Raw genomic sequence first — 21,646 nt, forward strand, 5'->3', positions numbered from 1 at the left:
CTTGGGAGTTGTGGTGTGGTTCTGTCGCTTTCTGTAGGCGTGTGAGTGAGACACAGAATCTCACATTTCTCCTTGAATCAAGAACTCTTCTGAGTCATCAACTTATTGTATGTTGGAGAAGGGAGAAAGGCCAGCCCCTTTTTTGGCTAGTGACATCACTCCCAATTCCCCCTAACTCCGAGGACAAGTTCATTTCAGTATCATTCAGCTGCTCCAGGGGCGGACACGGTCCCCGGCCCGTTCTCTTGGGATTTGAAGGTTGATGGTACTTTCACAGGCAAAGCAACAACCACTGAAATGTGGATGTCTTTAAAACAGCACTACCCAGGAACAGGTCGTGCCATAGGCAGGGGATGCCTTTCTACATTCTGGAGGAAGAAGGAATGTTTTCTGCTTCTCTTGTTGAGGTTTCTTTTGACCAAACTTTAGGAGCTTGTAGTTTTTTAGTTCAATCTCTGGAATTGCATCAGCTGTAAGTGAGGAAAACAATGTAAAAAGATCAAAACATGCATGTGGAGAGGACAAGGCCCGAAAAGGTAATTTGCAAATGGACTAAAGGCAGACAGGACTTTCCCTCCTGATACGCCTCTAGTGCCTCCATGTTCACTACTGACCTAGAATTGAATCCTGCTGGGATCCTTGTCCAGGACTGTGAAATCTGTTTCCTGCTGTTTTGTATCCAATGGGAAAGATCTGTGGCGCAGCTTTAAGGCTACCACTGGGCCTCATTCCATAAACACGACCGACCGCTCTCTGTGAACCAGGATTTCCAGCACACCTGCCTTCCTTATGCAATTCCCTTTAGGGCAGAAATTCCCTAGAAGGCTCCCAGCCTCCTCCCTGGCTTGGCCTGATGGATCCCGGGTGAGCTCTACTTTGCCAGGATAAGGGACCATAATCCTGACCAGTGAGTGACCCCACACTGTCCCTTGCTGTCCAGGTGACATCTGAGGCCGTGTCATTCTGAGGTCCATGGTCTTGGACAGTCCTCCAGTTTACATACTCAGTGTTGATGTTGCCAACTTGTCCAAATGGGGCAATTTGGCCCGAGCCATTAAAGTGTGTCACCCTTGGGTGGTTGTGTTTTTTTCCCCTGTCTTGTGCTGTGGTTACATTACAACCACCTGATGGGTTGTGAACCCTGTTTGGAGCTTTGAAAGATGAGGCATGACAGGGGTGTGGGGTGGTCCAGCAGGAAATGCCACGGAACAGATGATCCATGGTCGTGCATGAACACAGCCTTACCAATTAAAATACTGAAATGCTTCCCATCTGGTGGTGAATAGACACTGCTCTGAGCTCACACCGAGAACCCACCCCGTGACCAGGAGCTTTCAAAGGGTTACCAAGTGGCATTTTGAACCTCATCCCTTGGAAACACCCTGTAAGACAAGAGCCAGATGAATCGCTTGGCACTTGTGAGTTATCGCCTCCTTTCTGATGGCTGCAAGTGTCACCCAGACACACAGGCTGGACTCTGCCAGGGAAGCCTTCTCAGGACAGGCAGAAGCTGAGGATGAATCCTGGTTCCCGGCATCCCAGGCCCTTCCTGACAGGGCACAGCCACCCAGGAAAGTGGTTTGGTAATGGAAAGACTAGGAAGGCAATACTTCCCCTCCAAAGAGAAAGAGAAGTACCAATAGCGAAAGCTTGATTCCTCAAATAGTCAATTAAATCTCAACAAGCAGTGAGTTCTTGTGAGATTACTGATGCCGAAAAATGGTCTCTTGATAATAGCATAATCCCCCAGCTGCCATGTCCATCTTCATGAATCAAATTTCCAACACATATGGATCTAAAAAACTGAGGGAAATCTGGTATTTCCTTAGATGCAACTCTGAAGTAGCATGCAAGAAGGAACACAACAATGGAGACCTAGAAGTAAATATCTAATTTGAGAACATAGACATCGAAGTGCTTTTGAAATAATATTTTGGAATCTATTGGAATATTACACAAAAAGAATAATCCACTTTAAGTAGGTTTTACTGTGACTGTATGGGGAAAAACTGAATCATCCCGTGACGTTGATAACTCGCTGCTGACTTGAAAGTACAAATAAATAAAGTACATAGTAAAGGAAAATGAGAGAACAGCATGAAAAAGGAAGATCTTTCACTCCTCACCTGCAACTCAACCTCTCACCTCAGAAAGAAACCACTGTCTATATTTTCTGTCACGCAGCAGAGTTTAATAAAAGAAACGTATTGTTATATTTCAAAGTTTCAAGAGCTCAAAGCAAGGAAACATTAGGGACGCTGCCAAGAGACCTCACTGAGGTGCCTGCTCCATTTCATCTGCAGTCAGGACGGCCTTCTTGGCCCCTCACTTTCTCTGCCTCACTAGCAAGTCTGTCCGCCATCAGTGCTACCACCAGTCTCTCTCCTGTGCTCTTCACTGCCCTTTCCTCCTTCCTGATACCTTCCTCAGTCGCCAGAAATTGTTGGCAGTGGAGCTGTGGAATGCCCAGATCAGCTCCTGGAATCATCCCTGCCAAATCTGAAGACCGGCAGGAGTGGGCATGGGACCTGGAGTGCAGACCACCTGCAAGCACACCTGGAAGGGATTCACCTGTGTGACTAGGTGCAAGGTTTTGCAACCCTTTGGCAAGCTTGAAAGGAGTTACCAGTTGTCCTGCACTGCTGCAGGCCTGGAGTCCTTGTGGTCTCTCGGGCCAGCAGACCTGGTGGGGCTGGTCCAAGGTGTCCTCCCAGAGACCCTTCATTGCCAGGATGGGATGGAATTCTAGTAACCGGCCTCTTGAATATGTCACTAGACATCCTCATAGGGATGGAGATGTTTAAACCAGGCTTTGGTTTGGACTGGATCCCACAGTTATGCTGCTTCCTCTGTGAAGACGTGGCTATCATCCTTCTTTTCCTCTTACCCTACAAAAGTAAATCATGAAATTGAGTCAAATGATAAAGGAAGCCTGCCTTTTTAGGACAATTTTCCTGGCTGTTTTGTACTCCCCCCCCATCCTCTGGGGATAGATCTGACCTGTGTCCTGGGATGTCATCAGGCAGATTTGCATCAAGAACAGAAAGCTCAAGGTCAAAACTCAAGGCTACTCTAGATCATTTCTCCTCCTCCATCCTGTTAATACCCCCTCCTTGTTTGAGTGTGTTTCTATTCTTTTCTTGTCCTTGTCACTCTCAACCACATAAGTCCTGGCACTCCCTCTCAGGACAGTCGGTCCCCAGTCCTTTACTAAATCCCAAATCCTACCATTTCTGTGTTTTCTGATTACTCATTTGCTTAATCCATTGACCACTTGGTGTTCATAGATGTTAAATCAATAGTGATATTATCAACCATCCCCTGTTAACGACTTACTCCCATATCCCAGATGTTCACATAATCCAAATGGTTATGTTCAAAAGTAAATAATTCAGAAAACATATTCACCCACCACAAATTCCTGATCTCTAATATTTTTATTCAAACACTCATACAGTAGATACCTGTGCCTCATGATCAGAAGTAGTGCCAGATCACCGATCCTCACCTTAATTTCCTCCTACACCTATCAACCTTGGATGCCATGGACTATGATCTCAATAATTTCCTTGGAATAATAAAAAATTCATTACCACTCATTTATGTTGTAAACCTCCAAACCCAGAAGATCCCGATTATCTGCCATGCCGCAGCTACTGCTGGTCTTATAACAAGCTGAAGAAAAAGCATGAAACATGATCTTTTGGTACCACTGTAAATACAAAACCATCTGCATCAACTGGGAAGCATCCATAATGCCTGGAAATCTTGTTCTCTTTTTTCGTGTTGGCTCAATAACAAGAAGATAAATCAATTTAAAAAATGGGCAAAGGACCAGAGTAGACTTTTCCTAATGAAGACATACAAGTGGCCAACAGGTGTATGAAAAGGTGTTCAGCATCACTAATCATCAGGGAATGCAAATCAAAACCACAATGAGCTATCACTTCACACCTGTTAAGATTGCGATTATCAAAAAAACTAAAGATGGCAAATGTTGGTGAGGATGTGGAGAAAAGGAACCCTTGTGGGAATGTAAACTAGTACAACCATTATGGAAAACAGTATGGAGCTTACTCCAAAAATGAAAACTAGCATATGATCCAGCAATCCCACTTCTGGTATATGCCCACAGGATTGAACTCAGGGTCTCAAAGAAATACCTGCACTCTAATGTTCATTGTAGCTAATTCACGATAGCCAAGATATGGAAGTAACCTAAATGTCACTGATGGGTGAATGGATAAAGAAATGGAATATTAGTCAACCTTGAAAAAAGAAGGAGTTCCTGCCATTTTTGACAACATGGATGGACCTAGAAGACGTTATGCTAAGTGAAATAAGGCAGACAGACAAAGGCAAATACAAATATGTGGAATCTTAAATAGTCAAACTTATACAAGCAGAGGTTAGAATGGTGGTTGCCAGGGGTTGAGGGGATGGAGAAATGGGGAGCTGATGATCAAAGGATACAGAGTTTCAGTAATCAAGATAAATAAGTTCTGGAGATCTAGGATATGGCATAGTGCTTACAGCTAACGAGACTGTATTGCATACATCACATTTGCTAATAGTGTAGATACTAAGAGTTCTTACTACACAATAATAGTAATAAAGGAGGTGAGAGAAAACTTTGGGAGGTGATGGATATGTTTGTGGCCTTGATGGTGGTGACAGTCTCAAGGGTGTATACTTATGTCCAAATTCATCAAGTTGTATATGGAAAAGTATGACATCATCATTGATTCTTCTGCACCTTGAAATACGCCGTGTCCTCATCACAAGAGAAAAAAATTTGTAACTATGTATGGGGACATATGTTAACTGGACTTATTGTGGTGATCATTTCAACATTTATACAAACACTGAATCATTATGTTGTACCGCTGAAACTAATTTAATGTTGTATGTTAACTTTACCTCAATAAAAAAAAAAACACAACAGAAAAAACCATTTTAATATTGTAAATGAGTTCAGTGAATCCCTGAAACTGCCCCATGCCCATATGAGAGTTACAAGAAGCAGAGAGGATGAAGTAAGATGGAAGAAAGTTGTACAAAACAGTATTCAAATTAAAATCAGTTAAGTTGATATCAACTCCTTGTGGCAAAGTTCTGTGAGCACCGATCTTCTTTCACATTTTTCCTGGAAAAGCATACCTTCAGATCCAACCCATAATAGTTTCCTCATTTGCTCTAATAAGAAAATTTTAACTTAATAAATAAAACCAAAAGCAACCCTTATGTATGAATAAAGTTAGTGAACTTTACAGAGAAAAGAGCATATTTGCACAATCTCAATAAAGGTAACAGAAGAACGGAATGATGATGAAGTCTCATTCAAGCTTACCTTTGAAAGCCAGTAAAACCAGGTTATCTTTTCAAGAACGTGTGTAGAGCTGACAACCTTGGAAGATAGAAATAGTGGCCTCCTCTGGAGCAAAAGGCAGGCTTGCTTACTCCCCAGTATAATAAAAATAACACCCTTCCCCAGGCCAAAGTTCAGCAGACATCCTGCCTGTTATCGAAGATTTGAGTTCCTTAAGCTCTGAGTTCTTGCAACCCTCTGCATGTCTCCTGGCTCACTGTGTATCATCCTGTAGGAAGTGGGATTTAGTGAACCAGTGCAAATGTTGATACTCTGGCCACTGCCATTGCTGTGTCATTAAGTCCTGTGTCTCTGACCCATGGGTCTCGTATCTTTTGCCAGCATCTGTAAGACCATGGTAGCTAACTTATTCGTTTGCAGGTAAGGTAAAATATCAGACCATTGACAGTTCCAGACAAGCCCTTAAAGTAACTAGTAGTCTTAGGAACAGAGAGCTATCCAGAACAATATGCATGGATGGTCTTCATTGAAGACTTCATGAAACCAAAACTATAATAAGTCTCTCTGACCTCTTTTATTTCTACCTCAATTAGAAGGAGAGGCACCAAGCTTTATAGACCTAGGGCTTGTGCAAGCCACCTGGAAACCTAGTGACAAGAAACTTCCCATGGGGAGCAAAGAAAGATGGGCATATTTCCAAAATGGACCCATATGCCTCCCGATCATCCAAAAGACAATACATTATCTTAATTTATGATGATTTGATTCATTAAAATCTTGTGATGGGCCAAAGATACACTTCTAAGAGGAATGAGGCACATGGCAGTTGTAAGCAGATTAACACATTTGGTGAATATCAAACTCTGAACTAACTTTAGTGTTCTAATCAATCAAAAGGTACAACAAATTTAATTAGGTAGATTAAATGATATTTAATGGTATGCCTGATTATTACTCTGCAATAATGAACAAGCAGCTCATGTAAATAACTACAATTGGCCTTTAAAATATGATAGTCAGGACTGTTTGAGATAAGCTGGAGAGAAGGAAGGGGAGAAATAGATAAAAGCTAGCTGCTCTGACACCACTCTCAAGACCCCTGGATCTACATGTAACCCAGGAGATCGAGGCAGATGGCTGTGTGCCTAGATCCTCCTGCACTGTGGTTCTCAGGGATGTCACAGGGCTGAAGCAGCTTCCTGAATCTTGTTTACACGTCCACGTGTACAATACCCTTGACCATGGGGATGAACCACCATTCATTCATCCCTTACACCCCTCTAATTAAAAATTAGATTTCAGAATCATTGTACCATTACATGATAATTTATTCCTCAAACTTGTAGGATGGCGAGCTAAAAGAAAATCAAATTTCAATGGCTTCTTTTCTTTGAAGGACAAAGATGTTCTTTCACACTTAGAATCTGGATTAGAGGATAAATCCATAAAGTCAATGGAAACAACTTAAGAAATGGACAGAGGGATATTTCATTCATGTATACACAGTAATCACAGAGACTTGAGGATATCAAAGGAAATTCTTTATTAAGAACCAAAGTTATGGATTCCTATCTTGGGTTCCTTACTTTGAATTTTTGACCCAACTCATATACATTTATTGGACCATGTTCAATTCTATGATCTTTAGAAGATGCAGCCTACAGCTGAAGAGAAACAGATACAACACCAATATCTTACCCTCTCTGAAGCACAAGTGAGAGCCCCTGGAGTCAGAAGTTTTCTAGACAAGAAAAAGTCATTCTTCCTCTGAACAGAGAGAGTAGTGGCTATTCAAACATTCAACTTTAAATTGTTAACATGACTTGTTCGATTGTGATGGAGCAAGCCTCATACCTTCTAAGCTTCATGATTTTTCTCCAGAATACTGAGATGGATGACCTTAAAGTCCAGTTTCCCCATAAATGTCTTTATTCAGTGATAAAATTAAATTCCCTATAAAATAATTCCCATAGGGCTGGCTCCGTGGCTTAGTGGTTAAGTGTTCCGCTACTGGTGGCCCGGGTTCAGATCCGGCATGCACTAACACGTCGCTTCTCCGGCCATGCTGAGGCCACATCCCACATACAGCAACTAGAAGGATGTGCATCTATGACGTACAACTATTTACTGGGGCTTTGGGGGAAAAAAAAGGAGAAGGATTGGCAACAGATGTTAACTCAGAGCCAGTCTTTCTCAGCAAAAAGAGGAGGATTGGCATGGATGTTACCTCAGGGCTGATCTTCCTCACACACACAAAAAAATAATAATAATAACAATAATAATTCCCATAAAATTGTTAAAAATATATCATAGTCTCTGACCAAGAGGAAACAAGGAAAATTGAGCAGTTGAATAGCAGTGTAATAAACTCCATACAAGGATCTTACTGCAGCATTATGTATAATAGTGAAATTGGACGTAATCCCATCTCTATCAAAGAAGAGATAAACAGATCATGGTATTCCTGTTCTTTGGAGTACCTCTAAAACTTCTAAAAAACTAAGTTAGAGTGGCGAGCACTGATAAGGAGAGACATCTATGATATATGGTTTGGGAAACAACAAATTGCAAAATGATGTAGTTATGTCATTTATGTTAAAAAAACTTTATGTGTATTTATAAATTCATAGGAAATGTCCAGAAGAATAAGCTGCAAACTCTTAACAATAGTTCCTTCTGAGTAGGGGAGTGAGTTTGCAGGGAAAGGGATGGATGGGGGAGGTTTCACTTTACTCTACATAGATCTGGGTAATTTGACTTTTTTTTACAGTATGTAACTCTTTCATAATTAGAAAAATGAGTAATGTGACCGTTTGGTGCAGGGCAACAACATTATGTTCCCCAGTCTCTGTACTGTATGTTACTGCACAGCACGGACTGTAGGAGAAAGCCCAGAGGAGCAATGAAGACAAAGAATACATGACACCTGCAAAAAGTCAGTGGAGTATTTCTCCATAACAAACCTTCCAGGTGAGTGATGGTCAGTATCTTCCACTGCTCCAGCTCTCCCAAGAAACCTAGAACCTGCCCAGGGTAAGCTGGAGGACCATGCCCGACTAGTCCACTCCCTGCATGGGGCCGGTTTGTGCAGGGTGACTGCCATCAAGCAGAAAATGGACTCAGGATGGGGCGTGTGCCTTTGGAGAGGTTGGCAGAGAGGCACAAAGTGGAACACCAGCTAAGTGCACACACCTGAGAGGCGGAGTTCCAGGTGGAGACTCAAAATGTACCAAGAAACTGTGTGAAGTGAAGGAAGCTACTCAACCTCTCTGAGCCTCAGTGTCCCCCCCTGTAAAATGGGGATCACAGGCCTACTTCACAGAGCTGTTGGGGAAGATACATAAAAGTGTCTGTTACAGTCAGTGTCACATTATTAACAAAGTCGTCTCTGACTTCAGAAAATCGATGAAAAGAATAATGTTGATGACCAAAGATGAGATGCCCAGCTTCGTAAGCAGCCCCAGCAGCATGAGAATGAGAGGAGCTCCGACTAAGCAGGGTTCTTCACAGCTCCACTGGAGAGGATGAACATGGGCTACACCAGGATAAGGGGCTGTTGTACAGTGACTTGTGTAGTGAGAGTGGGTCCCTAAAGACACTGTGAAACAGAGTTACACAGTGGCTCCTAGGAAACAACTACAAAGCAATCAACACAGCGGATAGGAGTGAGAATGGGGCAAGCAGAGGAGGGTCAGAGCGACAAAATCTGATGGAAGACACTGAACCACGATGAGTTCCCAGCTCTGTCAACAGCTGCTGTGGTTGCGCCAGGAGATCAAACGTCTGAGACAGCTATTGTGGGGACTGCTGGGAGCACAGTTGTCACTGCGGCCACACCCCAACAGCAGTGCATCAGAGCACACACACCCTGAGACTTTCCTCTCCATTAATCCTTGTTTTAAGATGATGAATATTCTCATGTTACAATGTCTCCTTCCAACACTTGTGGACCAGTGTCATCAGAACCCCCTGAAGAGGGCACAGGTCAGAGTAGGATGGAACACTGGGGCCTGGGGGAGCGGCGCTGCACCTGACTACACGGACTATCACCTGGGCCTATTGAACACGAGAGAAGAACCCGAGGATATGGTCTAACAAGACTTCCCTATCTTGCCACATTCAGAGACACTACACACTTTCTCATTCTTTCTTTACAAAAATGTTAAAGAATTCATGTGTCGTTAATTCATAAAGAGGCAAATTCTTGACAAAGTGACAGGGTCCAGTTTCCATGACCAGGTTTTTCAGTTGTTTTGATAATATCCCACATTCAGGAATCGGAAATGTAACCTATTGGGATGTGTAATATAAACAGGGACTTTTTTTCATGTAGATCAAAGCCCAGATTTTTAGGGACGACATAAATCATGAAAGCTGCTAACCATTCCTCCACAGGTTTCAATAAGACATTTAAGTTAATTTACCAATCTCAGGAAAAGAGAATTTGGCAATTCAAGTTTTTTGTTTCTGCATTCAAACGTACAGTACAGCTAAGAGAATGAGCAGAAAAAAATTAACAGGAAGGTCTTGCTTGCATTTTATCTTTTGCAAATAAGCAGGATATTTTATGCTCTGTTCCTTTCACAACTCTAATCAATTTTTAAAGAATATGGTACCTCTGACTATCCCTAGGCATGTTTATGCGGGAACCTTGCCAGAATCCAAAGCAGAGATGTTAAAGCTGACGGGTTTCAAATGCTGCCCAAGTGCTGTCTACCTTACACATCCCTCTCCCAAAGCTGGATGACTGGTCTCTTCCTGAGTGATCAGAGTCGCCACTCGTGTCCCTGAGAGACTGGCCACTCAGGCCTGAGCTGAGATTAGGTGATCAATCTAAAGGGCAAAATGCTTAAGCTATTCTCGTCTTAAGGTTGCTGCTTTGGAGGCCACTGCCCTGGAATGCGTTGGTAAAAATGGCCTACTAGATACTTGCCTGGGAATTGGGTTGTTCTCCTCTGCTCTTAGCGGATCCTGGGGAAACCAGTGATTAACCTCACAGATGCCTTAACTTCCACACCTGTGAAAAAGGCAAGCAACAGCCAATGTTACCACCCAGCAAAGCTCTTAAGTTGTACTTGCAAGAGCAGCCACAAGGGGGAATCTCTCTCAAAAGCTGATGAAAGGATGGCACTTTGGCTAGAGAAGGCAGAGGGCAGCAGGCAAAGTGGAAAGTTTATGGGATGTCAAACCAGTTCCCATAAGCATTTTAGAGAAGCACCTGGCCCTGGACTTGGTAGGAGGCTGTGGAAAGACCCACAGGCACGCAGGTGGGAGGAGGAATCAAACAACGGAGGGAGGCGGTGTGGAAGAGGCACGAGTCCGACTTCTATTTTGGACAAAACCAGTTGCACGCTGCAGGCCCTTGGCTGCCCATGCAGCCGCCACATCCTCCTAACTCCCTGGTCCCGCTCGTCCCGTCGCATCCCTCTGGGATTCAGTCCACGTGCAGCGGGTGCAGGACCAGAGTCCTGAGTCAAGGGCGGTTTGTCCCTCGGCCAAGCGCACACAGCCCTGCTCCTCCCCCCAGGGTTAGGCACCGCCCCATGCCCACAGCCTCCTGGGATTTGTAGTCCTGCGGTCCTGCAAGCTCCCAGCTGGGAGCGGTTAAGAGACAAAAGCTCCCAGCATACACAGCTAGGGGCCCCAACTCCCACCTTGTCCCCCCGCCCCTGGTCCCCATCCCTCTGCTTCTCCACCCCACTCTCTATTCCGCCTCTTCTCTATACCATGACCACTCTCTATGCCCTGCCCACCCCCCAGAGTATGCGCAGTGTGGTTGGGCTACATCCCTTGAGGCCAGTACTCAAGTAGGGGTGGGGCTCACCAGCCTGGCTATTGCTGAGGATGCTTGCAGCCCTCGTGGAAACTTCCTGGCCAGTATTTGAAGGGTAAATTCTATATCTAAAATGGAAATAATGAGTGCCTGGGATTCTGGAATTTGCCTTTACAAGGCCACCTGTCCTACCATCCCCTCCATCCCTCCAGGTTGCCATGATCCTCCCTCTGGTTCCCGTGGTCAAGGTCGCTGCAGAGATCCTTCCCTTGGACCTCGCCCACCTGAAGGGCCCATACCCATCATAAAAACTCAAAGCCATGCCACTTGCCAAATTGAGGCAAAAATGGAAAGACCCAGGGGGCCACGCAAGGATGAGGGCATTAATAGATACTTAGAAGTATTAAAATCCATGTGATGATGTCATGAGTGAACGTGTTCCACTTTAAAACAAAACACTGCTGTTATTCTGAGATATTGAGTTAGGATCTTTGTGCAAATATGAAGGATTTAAAATGTTTATTGATGTATAACATGAGTACAGAAATATATGCAGAAATCATCCATGTAAACCTCAAAGAATTATTACAAAGTGAACACACTTGTGTGACCAAGAACTAGCACCAGCTTCACTCCGGTGCCAACAATCCATTTCTCCCTCCTTCCTCCCAAAAGGTAAGCGATATCTTACCAGCAAACACTGTATATCGAGTTTGTCTTCTTATACGAGTGTTTTATTACAGAACAATTTAAACAATATACAAAATAAACAAAATAGCATAGTAGGCCCGTCACCCAGCTTCAACAACTACTAACTGTCTGCCAATTTTGTTTCATCCACACTCCATCCCATTCCCACCTCACTTTATTATTCTTTTAGTCCTTTGTGTGTGGGGGGTGTAAGATGTACGCACACTGAAAGGCACAACTCTCAACTGTACAGTTTTGGCAAATAAACATGCCCATATAACCTTCACCCCTTTAAGAATAGAATAGTTCCATCACCCCCAGAAAACTCCTTCCTGTTCCTTCCCAGGCAATTTTTTCTTTCCCCCGAGGCAACCACTGTTCTGGTTTTTTCATCATAGGTTCATCTTGGCTGAAATCATCCCACGTGTATTGTTTTCTGTCCAGCTTGCCTCCCTCGGCACGAGGTTGATGAGACTCACCCAGCACGTGTGTGTCAGCGTTTGCTCCTTGGCATGGCTGAGGGCGTTCTGCTCTGTGGATGCCCTACAGTGCGCTCGTCTTGCAGGTCATCTCCTGTGAACATTCTTGTACAAACCCTTTTTTTTGCTTCTTAATTCCTCTATTAGCATTTAAGTGACACACCTTTGCAGTTTTTAGTGGTTGGTCCAGATTACAATATGCATCTTTAACACATCACAGCCTACCTAGACTTCATAGTGCACCAGTTTAATCAATGTAAAATATGGAAGCCTTGCTACAGAACAGTTCCATTTACCTATGTCTGTCCATTATGTTATTGTTGTCATAAATTTTACATCTACCCATGTTGTAAATCCCACAATACAATGTTATAATTTTTGCTTTAAATAGTCATAGGTCTTTTAAAGAAATTAAGAGAAAAAAGTTAAGTATTTGGAGGGAGATGCTTTGAGGCTCTGCAAATGTACTGTTTCTTCTTTAAGTTTCACCCACAGCTTTTGCATTCATCAGTCAGTCTTGCTCACAGTAATTATTACTGTGGTGTTCTAGTGGCAATTTTCTATTTCATGCTATCCAGCCACGTTTTTATTTGGAATTCTGTGAGGAAGATTCCCCCCCTCCCTCTCCCTTCCTTCTTCCTCTCCTTCTCTCATTCTTTTTTTTTCTCTTTCTTTCTTCCTTTCTTATTTAATCTATTTTATATCAGTATAGACTCATGGATATTTATTTTGTTCTCTGGGTAATAATCCAATGCTACCATTATTTATTTTGTTGCTCACAATTTTCCAGCCATTGGGAAGTCTTTCAGATTGATTCCTTTTGACACATCTCATCATTTTCTGTGTTTTTTTTAAAGCACTTTCCTACTTTCTGGCATTACAAGGTGTTCCAGGTTCATCTTGTATTTTCCATCTCCAGCCCTAGAATTAGCCACTTCTCCAAGAAAACCTGGTTCTTTTTATTGGAGAATGATATAAATGCAGATCTGGGAGCTAGGTGTGCTCATTGATACTAGAGTGTAACTGCTTCTAGACCCACTCAGCAGAGCTTGGAAATGTATGTATGAATATAAACTCAGGTATACACGTCTATCTATTGATCTATCCATCTATCTATCAATCTAACTATCTATCTGGATAGAGATATTAAAAGAGACATGGATTTATACTGATACTTCCAACTCCAACCCAGCACCACAGATTTTATTCTAGCATTCTCCTTTTGTTTATATGTAACTTCTTTTACCAACAGTGAGAAACTTAACTCCAGTTATCTACAATATATTTACTAATGTGTCAACTAGTTTCAGAATTGCTAATCCATACCCTTATGAGAAACACATTTATCACCTAGTGTACAGTGTTTTTGTCCAGTACTTTAGTTTTACAGTATCCCGTCAAAGCACTGTCTTCCAAAGTTACTTAGGTCAGGACCTTTCACCCCCACCCCTTCTGTGTGCTTATGTCAGGTGCTTGTAATACAGTGAGATTCATTTGTCGCTGCATTCCATCTGAGTTCCCCAGCATCCTGATTGATTTTTAAAATTTGCAGAGTAAAATTCACTCTTTGCGGTGTACAGTTCTACGGGTTTTGACAACTTTATGGTCGTGTATCCATCTCCACAGTACCATACAGAGCTGTTTTTTTCACCCCCAAAATTCTCTCATACTGTCTCTTTGTAGTCAACCGCTTCCCCCACTCCATCCCTTGGCAACCACTGATCACTTTCCATCTCTGTAATTCTGCCTTTTCTAGAAAGTCATGTAAATGGAGTCATATACCATATAGCCTTTTGCATCTGGCTTCCTTCACTTAGAGAAACGCCTCCAAGATTCGTCCATGTTGTTGGGTGAATCCAGAGTCTATCCTTTTCATTGCGCAGCACTATTCCACTGTCCCGACGCGCCGCAGCTTCTTTCTCCACTCACCTGATGAAGGACGCTTAGTTTATTTCCAGCTTTTGGCAATTATGAATAAAATGGCTATAAAGATTCACACAAAGGTTTTTGTTTAAACATTAGTTTTTAATTTGTTTCAGTAAATACCTAGGAGGGGGATATCTGAGTCATATAATAAATGTATGTTTAACTTTATAAGAACCTGCTAAACTGTTTTCCGAATGCAACTATCATGTTGCATTCCTAGTTCTAGTTGCTCCTAGTCCGCACCAGCACTCGGTACTTGCAATTTTATTTTGTATTTTAGCTATCTAATAGGTGTGCGGTCTCTTATTGTGGCTTCTGCTTCCTTTATGAAAGTGAGTTCTGCTAAATATAGAATCCTGTGTTGACTTTTGGGTTTTCATTTTGCACTTGAAGGATGTCATTTTGTTATTGATTTGTCTCTTTTGTTTTTGATAATGTATCATCCATCATTCACATTATTTCTCCCTGTATGTAATGTCTTCCCATGTATATATGTATTTCCTTGACTGCTTTCAAGATTTTCCTTTATCTTTGGATTTTAGCAGCTTGACTATCACGTGCCTAGGTATGGTTTTAATTTGTGTTTTATTTTGTGGGTTTCCTGACTTTCTTGGATCTAAAATTTTAGATTTTCCACCAAATTTTGAAAGTTATGCTATTACTTATTGATTTGCCTTTCTGCCTCATTTAATTTTTCTGTCTCTCCCCTCTGCTGGAGACTCAATCATCTCACAGGTTGTAAGGCTCTCTTCATTTTTCTTCAAAATTTTTACATTCTTTTCTTCAGGCTAGATAATTTCTATTGCTCTGTCTTCATGTTTCTTCTACTGTTTCTCATCTACCGGTAAACTCAAAAGTATTTTTTTATTTCATCTTCTTATTTGGTTCTTTTTTGTAATTTCCATTTCTCTGCTGAGTTTCAACATCTGTTCATTCATTATGAGAATATTTTTCTTTACCACCATGATCATCTTTATAATAGCTACTTTCTTATCCTTGTTTGCTAATTGCAACACCTTGAGGATAGCTTCTACTGCCTGCTTTTGCTCATATATGGATTACATTTTCCTATTTCTTCAAATCTCATGATTTTTCAAAATTGTGTACTGGAAACCATGAATGATAGTTATAGAGACTCTGGATTCTATTGTATTCCTTTGAAGAGTGTTGTTGTTTTTCTAGCAGAGAGTTAACTTGGCTGGACTGAAACTCCAATCCTGTCTCCTTTACAGTGGGCATAGCTGAAATCCTCATTCAGTTCTTTCATCTTCCAACTGTTGTTTACACAAGGCCCTCTGGGGCCTTGCATGTGTGTTGTTCAAAGATCTGCCAATTTGGTGTGTGTGTGGGGGAGACATTCATACATATTTTGAGATTTTCCTCTTTGTGGGTCCCTCCCTTCCAGAATTTCTCCCCAACTTTCCAGCTACTCTGCCAGCCCCAAAATATATCCTGTAGCATTACAAGTAAGACTGTAGTTTTTCCCCTGTCTGGGCCATGTACAGATTTTGGAATGCTTTGAGGCAAAAGACTCAAGCTTGCAAATATCTCCTGGTGCAATTCCCATCATTTAAGGGAAGACTCCGTCTCAGTTCTGCTTGCTTTGGAAGAGATTTATACATACACACACATACACATTTATTATATGTGTATTACATATAGATAAATGATTCTCTATAAATATATATAATATTTTATGCAGATTTTATCATTGTTATCTGTGAGAGTGTTAGTTCAACAAGCTACTCCACCATTACTGGAAGCCAGACCTCGGTTTTGTTTCTTTTTTGGATTTTATATAAATTGAATTATAAAATATATTGCCTTTTGAATATAATTTCTTTTATGCCGCATTATGATTGTGATAGTTATCCATGCTATTGCATGTAGCTAGTGTTTGTTTATTTGTTGGAAATAATTAATTTTTTAAAATGGTCATAAAATATGCATAACATAAAATTGACCATTTTAACCATTTTTAAGTGTACAGTTCAGTGACATTCAGTACATTCACATTATTGTGTAGCTATAACCTCCAACCATCCACAGAACTATTTTTACCTTGCAGTGAAACTCTGTGCACATTAAGCAACAACTCCCTGTTGTCTCTCCCTCTTGCCCCTGGGAACCACCATTCTCCTTTCTATTCCTATGAATTTGACTACTATATGAGTAGAATCATACACTATTTTACTTTTGTGGCTGGCTTTATTTCACTTAGCATAAAGTCTTTAAGGTTCATCCATGCCATAGCATGTGTCAATTCCTTCCTTTTTAAGGGTGAATGGTATTCCACTGTGTGTATCCAGCACATTTTTTTTGTCAATTCATCCGTTGATGGACACTTGGCTTGCTTCCAGCTTCTGGCTATTTTGAATAACACTGTTAATGACAGGGGTGTATGTATATGTCTTTTTACCTCTGCATTCAGTTCTTTTGGGTGTATACCCATAAATGGTGTTCTGAGATTTATTTTCTCACATGTGGGAGGGTTCCCCAGACCTCCAACAAGCAATTCTTGGAATGTCAGCTGGTCGTCAGATAATTCAACTCAATTTGATGCTGTCAACACAGAGATACATCCGATTCCACAGGTTGAGGGCTCAGTCCTATAAGACTGCACACCCACCCAACCTCACTTCAACTTCATATGCTAGTTAGAAGCCCAGGCTGTTTCCTGTACTTCTGACTGACTGGCTGTAAACCAGAGGTTCCCACAACCTCCTCCTTGGGTTTGATTAATTTGCTAGAGTGGCTCACAAAACTCAGAGAAACATTTACTAGATCACCAGTTTATTATAAAAGGATATAACTCAAGAACAGCCTGATGGAAGTGGCGCATAGGGAAAGGTATGTGAGAAAGGGCACAGAGCTTTTATGCCATCTCCAGGTGCACCACTCTCCAGTCACTCCTTGTCATTGGCAACCTGGAAGCTCTCTGAACCTCCTTCTATTGGGATTTTTACTGAGGCTCCCTCATGTAGGCATGATCAATTATTAACTCAGTTTCCAGCCCCTCTCCCCTGCCTGGAGGATAAGGAGTAAGGCTAAATATTCCAAGCTTCTAATCAGGGCTTGGTCTGTCTGGTGACCAGCCCCCATCCAGGAGCCATCCAGGAGCCCACCCAGAGTTGCCTCAATAGAACAAAAGATTCTCCTAGTGTTCTTATCATTTAGGAAATTACAAGGGTTTTAGGAGCTCTGTGTCAGGGATGGAGTCAAAGACAAATATTAGAACAAGAGATGCTCCTAGTGTTCTTATCATTTAGGAAATTACAAGGGTTTTAGGAGCTCTGTGCCAGGAACTAGAGGCAGAGACCAATAAATATATTTTCTATTATTTCAGAACCCATAAGTGGAATTGCTAGATGATATGGTAATTCAATTTTTAAATTTTGAAGGAACTACCATACTGTTTTCCACAGTTTTATATTCTCACCATCAGAGCACAAGGGTTCCAATTTCTCAACATTCTTGCCAACATGTTATTTTCTGATTTTGTGATAGTAACTATCCTAATGGGTATGAAGATGTATCTCATTGTGGTTTTATTTTGCATTTTCCTGATACTTAGTGATGTTGAGCATCTTTTCATGTGTGTACTGGCCATTTTTTATCTTGTTTGGAGAAATGTCTATTCAAGTCCTTTGTGCATGTTTAAATTGGGTTTTTTTTAATTGTTGAGTTGTGGGAGTTCTTTATATATTCTAGATATTAATCCCTTATCAGATATGTGATTTGCAAATATTCTCAACCATTCTGTGGGTGGCCTTTTTACTCTGTTGATAGTATCTTGTGATACAGAAAACTTTTGCATTTTGATGAAGTCCAATTTGTTATTTTTTTGTTGCTTATGTCTTTGGTGTCATATTAAAGAAATCATTGTTGGCAATGGCATTTGGACTCAATGACACACAGCTTTTACCCTGTGTTTTCTTCTAAGGATTTTATAGCTTCAACTCTAACATTTACATCTTTGATCTATTTTGACTTAATTTTTGTATATGGTGTAAGGTAAGCATCCAACCTCATTCTTTTGCATGTGGGTATCCAGTTTTCCCAGCACCATTTGTTGAAAAACTTATCCTTTCTCCAATGAATGGTCTTTGCACCCTTGTCAAAAATCATTTGACTGTATATGCAAAGGTTTATTTCTGGGCTCTCTATACTATTTCATTAGTATATTGTGTGTATTTATGCCAGTACCACAGTGTTTTGATTACTTTGTAGTAAGTTTTGAAATCAGGAAGTATGAGTTCTCTAACTTTGTTCTTCTTCTTCTAGATTGTTTTGGCTATTCAGGGTCCCTTGAGAGTCCATATGCATTTTAGGACATATTTTTCTATTTTTGCAAAAAACATCATTGGAACTTTTACCTCTTTGAATAAGTTGACTCTTAAGTATTTTACTCTTTTTGATGATATTGTAAATAAAAATGTAATGTTTGTAGATTTCTTTTTCAGATTACTTATTATTAATGTATAGAAGAACAACTAATTTTTGCATGTTGATTTTGTGTCCCACTACTCTGCAGAATTTATTAGTTCTAAAAAGTTTTTTCTGGAATTTTTAGGGGTTTCAACATATAAGATAATATTTGTAAACAAATATAATATTACTTCTTCCTTTCCAATTTGGATGCTATTTCTTTCTTTTTCTTGCCTAATTGCTTTGTCTAGAACTTCTAATACCATGTTGAATAGAAGTGGTAAATGTGGGCCTTCTTGCCGTGTTCCTGATCTTCGAGGAAAAGTTTTCAGTCTTTCACCCATGAATATGGTGTTCTGTGTGAATTTCTATATATGGCTTTTATTATGTTGAAGTAGCTTCCTTATATCTGAGGGTTTTTAACATGAAAGCATGTTCAGTTTTGTCAAATGTTTTTTCTGCATCCATTAAGATGATCTTTTATTTTTTCCTTCATTTTGTTAATGTAGTTTATTACATTGATTTATTTTCATATATTGAAACATCCTTGCATTCCAGGAATAAATCCCACCTAAAAATGATGTATAATCCTTTTAATATGCTGCTGAATTTGGTTTGTTACTATTTTATTGAGGATTTTTGTATCAATATTCATCAAAGATATTGTACTTTTCTACAATAGAAATTGTACTTTTCTCTTCTATTGTATTCTATTATAGTTTTCTATTTCTGTAGTTTCAAACACCTGTCATTTTATTTTCTCTTAGTGTCTTTGGCTCTGATATGAGCATAGTGCTAACCCCACAGGAGGACTTTAGAAATAGTTTCTCCTCTTCAACTTTTTGAAAGAGTTTGAAAAGAATTGGTGTTATTTAATTTAAAAAAAAGGCTTTGTGCCCAGGAATAAATTCAGCATAAAATAAATACAAATAAATATTTTTTTAAAATGTGAAATGTTGCTTTCCTAAAAGAAATTAAAAATTAAGCAAGTACATCACTTACCACTTTACTGCTTAAAATTTTTAACCTAATAATAGGCATGAACAAATTGTTAGAATTAAAACGACTCAAGTGTTCATTTTCTTCATTACAAATTTTCTGACAGAAGTATATGATGCCATCATGTATGACATCTTTAATCAAAAAATGGTCATTTTTTGTAGTATTTGAGAACATTACGAATTTTTCCAGTAGCCTCTGACAATACTCTGATATGCAAAGTTATCTTTTCAACATATATGTCTTATCATCATCCTTACCAAATTAACAAACTCTGTCATGTGCTAATTAATTAACTACTTTTCCTATGATTCAGGTTCTCCGCCATTGATTTCCCTAACCATCAGGAAATTCTACAACTTCTGCAAGATTAACAATTTTGCCTTACACTGTATTTCTCTCATGTGGTTTAAAACATCCAAAAATCATTCATAAACTGACCCTGCCCAAACTAAAGCATGGTGAATTATAAAAGATGGACTCTGTTAAGTGGGGAGGGATTTCAGGTTGAACTTAATTTTACAAGTGGTCAGTTTATTACAGTGTATTGTTCTGTTATGTATTTCACTTCTTTTTTTAAAAAAGTGATAGTTGAGGGCACTTAGATAATAAAAAGTTGAGAAAATAAGGAACTGATATACTCTGTAAGCTTCAAATGTTTTCAAGCATAAAATACAATAAGAACTAAAACCAAGAAATGACAGAGGAAATAGAGATAAGAGGATGAAATTGCAAAACTGAATCTATACTAATATCTCAATGGCTAGCGTTGTGGTGCCAAGAAGGTGGTGAAGTCAAAGAATTCGTAAAGATGATAATAAACAGACTGCAAAGAAAAAAGATTGAAATTTTTATAGAGAGAATTTTTACAGCGATATTACAGATCGAGAACAGGGAAGAGAAGTTGAAGTGAGAGACTATCTGCTTCTTAAATTACTCCCACTGTAGAGAACAAAAATCCAATTTGCTGAAATCTTTGTTTCCCTCTATGACCCTATCTTTATCTGCAAAATCTCAGCTCTGAATCAATGTCACAATCCAGCTTTTCCATCACTGGGGAACAGAGCATTTAAGCTCATCTGAAACCTCATCTGCCCAGCCTGGGAAATAAGGCCGGCCATCCATTCTCACAGAGAAGCCAACTGGAGGTAGGATTTTTGGTTCTGAATTCAGCTAAACATCTTCAAAAATTGTATCTGGCCTTCCTCATCCAAAGCTATCAGTGAAGGGCTGGCTGGCTCTCAGAGAAGACCAATTCACAGTCAGCTGTGACATTTTCTGTTGAGCTTTCTAGAGAAGGCTGCGTGGCTCGTCAGTAAGAGTTGATTTCTGTACAGGTTATATTTTTTTATTTTATTCAGAGATTTATAAAGAAATTTATATGGTAAGTATTACTTATTATCAAGAAAAAATGTTGTCTATTCTCTGGTCATTTAAGCAAAATCCTCCTCTCAGGGCCCACCCATGGACAAAGCCCAGATTTAATCTCCAAGCGTCTGCCAGGCACACTGTGGTCAGTGGGAAGGACTCAAGTTGGGAGCCTGTTCTCTTGTGTCATGTGCTGGTACTTAATCTTCCATCTCTTCAGTGTACTACTAGACAGAGGCTCAAAGGACTTGACATTGGAGAAATGTACTTTTCATTGTCTTTAGACTTTTACACTTTTCAAAAAGACTCTCAGCATTTCCAGTAATTGTGCAGCAGTTTACCCAACACTAAGCTTCTCACTATTAAAAATTAAAATAAATAAACTTTGAAAAGGAAAAAAGTGATCTTTGCAATTTTGTACAGAATCTATATAATGGATGCATCCTTATAAATGGAGGAAAGATAACAAATTTAACTCTTTTGGTTAGTTAACACAGTATTATATTTTATATATTACCAATTTTGAGATTATTTGTATTTAAAAATACTGCCTCAAACCCCTAAATCATTGTAAGTGGTAGAGTCTGCCATCTGCCTTGGCTGAACAATTATATACAATGTCAGCCAAAATTCTTCCATTCCTGTATAATCTTA

The 21,646-nt window shown here is 40.2% G+C and overlaps 1 protein-coding gene across 6 annotated transcripts in view; it reads left to right on the forward strand.

Moving 5' to 3' along the window:
- LOC147916201 (ral guanine nucleotide dissociation stimulator-like) overlaps positions 1–18,089 on the forward strand; it is a 33,402-nt gene extending 15,313 nt beyond the window's left edge. For 4 of the 6 annotated variants that reach the window (XM_087436394.1, XM_087436386.1, XM_087436372.1 and 1 more), the window contains one exon: positions 1–9,545. The gene's annotated coding sequence lies outside the window, so the exon portion shown is untranslated. Of the gene's footprint in view, positions 9,546–12,190 lie in introns of those variants that run through there. The other 2 variants (XM_087436373.1, XM_087436384.1) reach the window with 1 other exon arrangement.
- Positions 18,090–21,646: the final 3,557 nt, after the last annotated feature.

This window comes from Ceratotherium simum, chromosome 10 (genome assembly GCF_057802395.1).
Source record: "Ceratotherium simum simum isolate JZ-2026a chromosome 10, ASM5780239v1, whole genome shotgun sequence".
Classification (NCBI taxonomy): domain Eukaryota; kingdom Metazoa; phylum Chordata; class Mammalia; order Perissodactyla; family Rhinocerotidae; genus Ceratotherium; species Ceratotherium simum.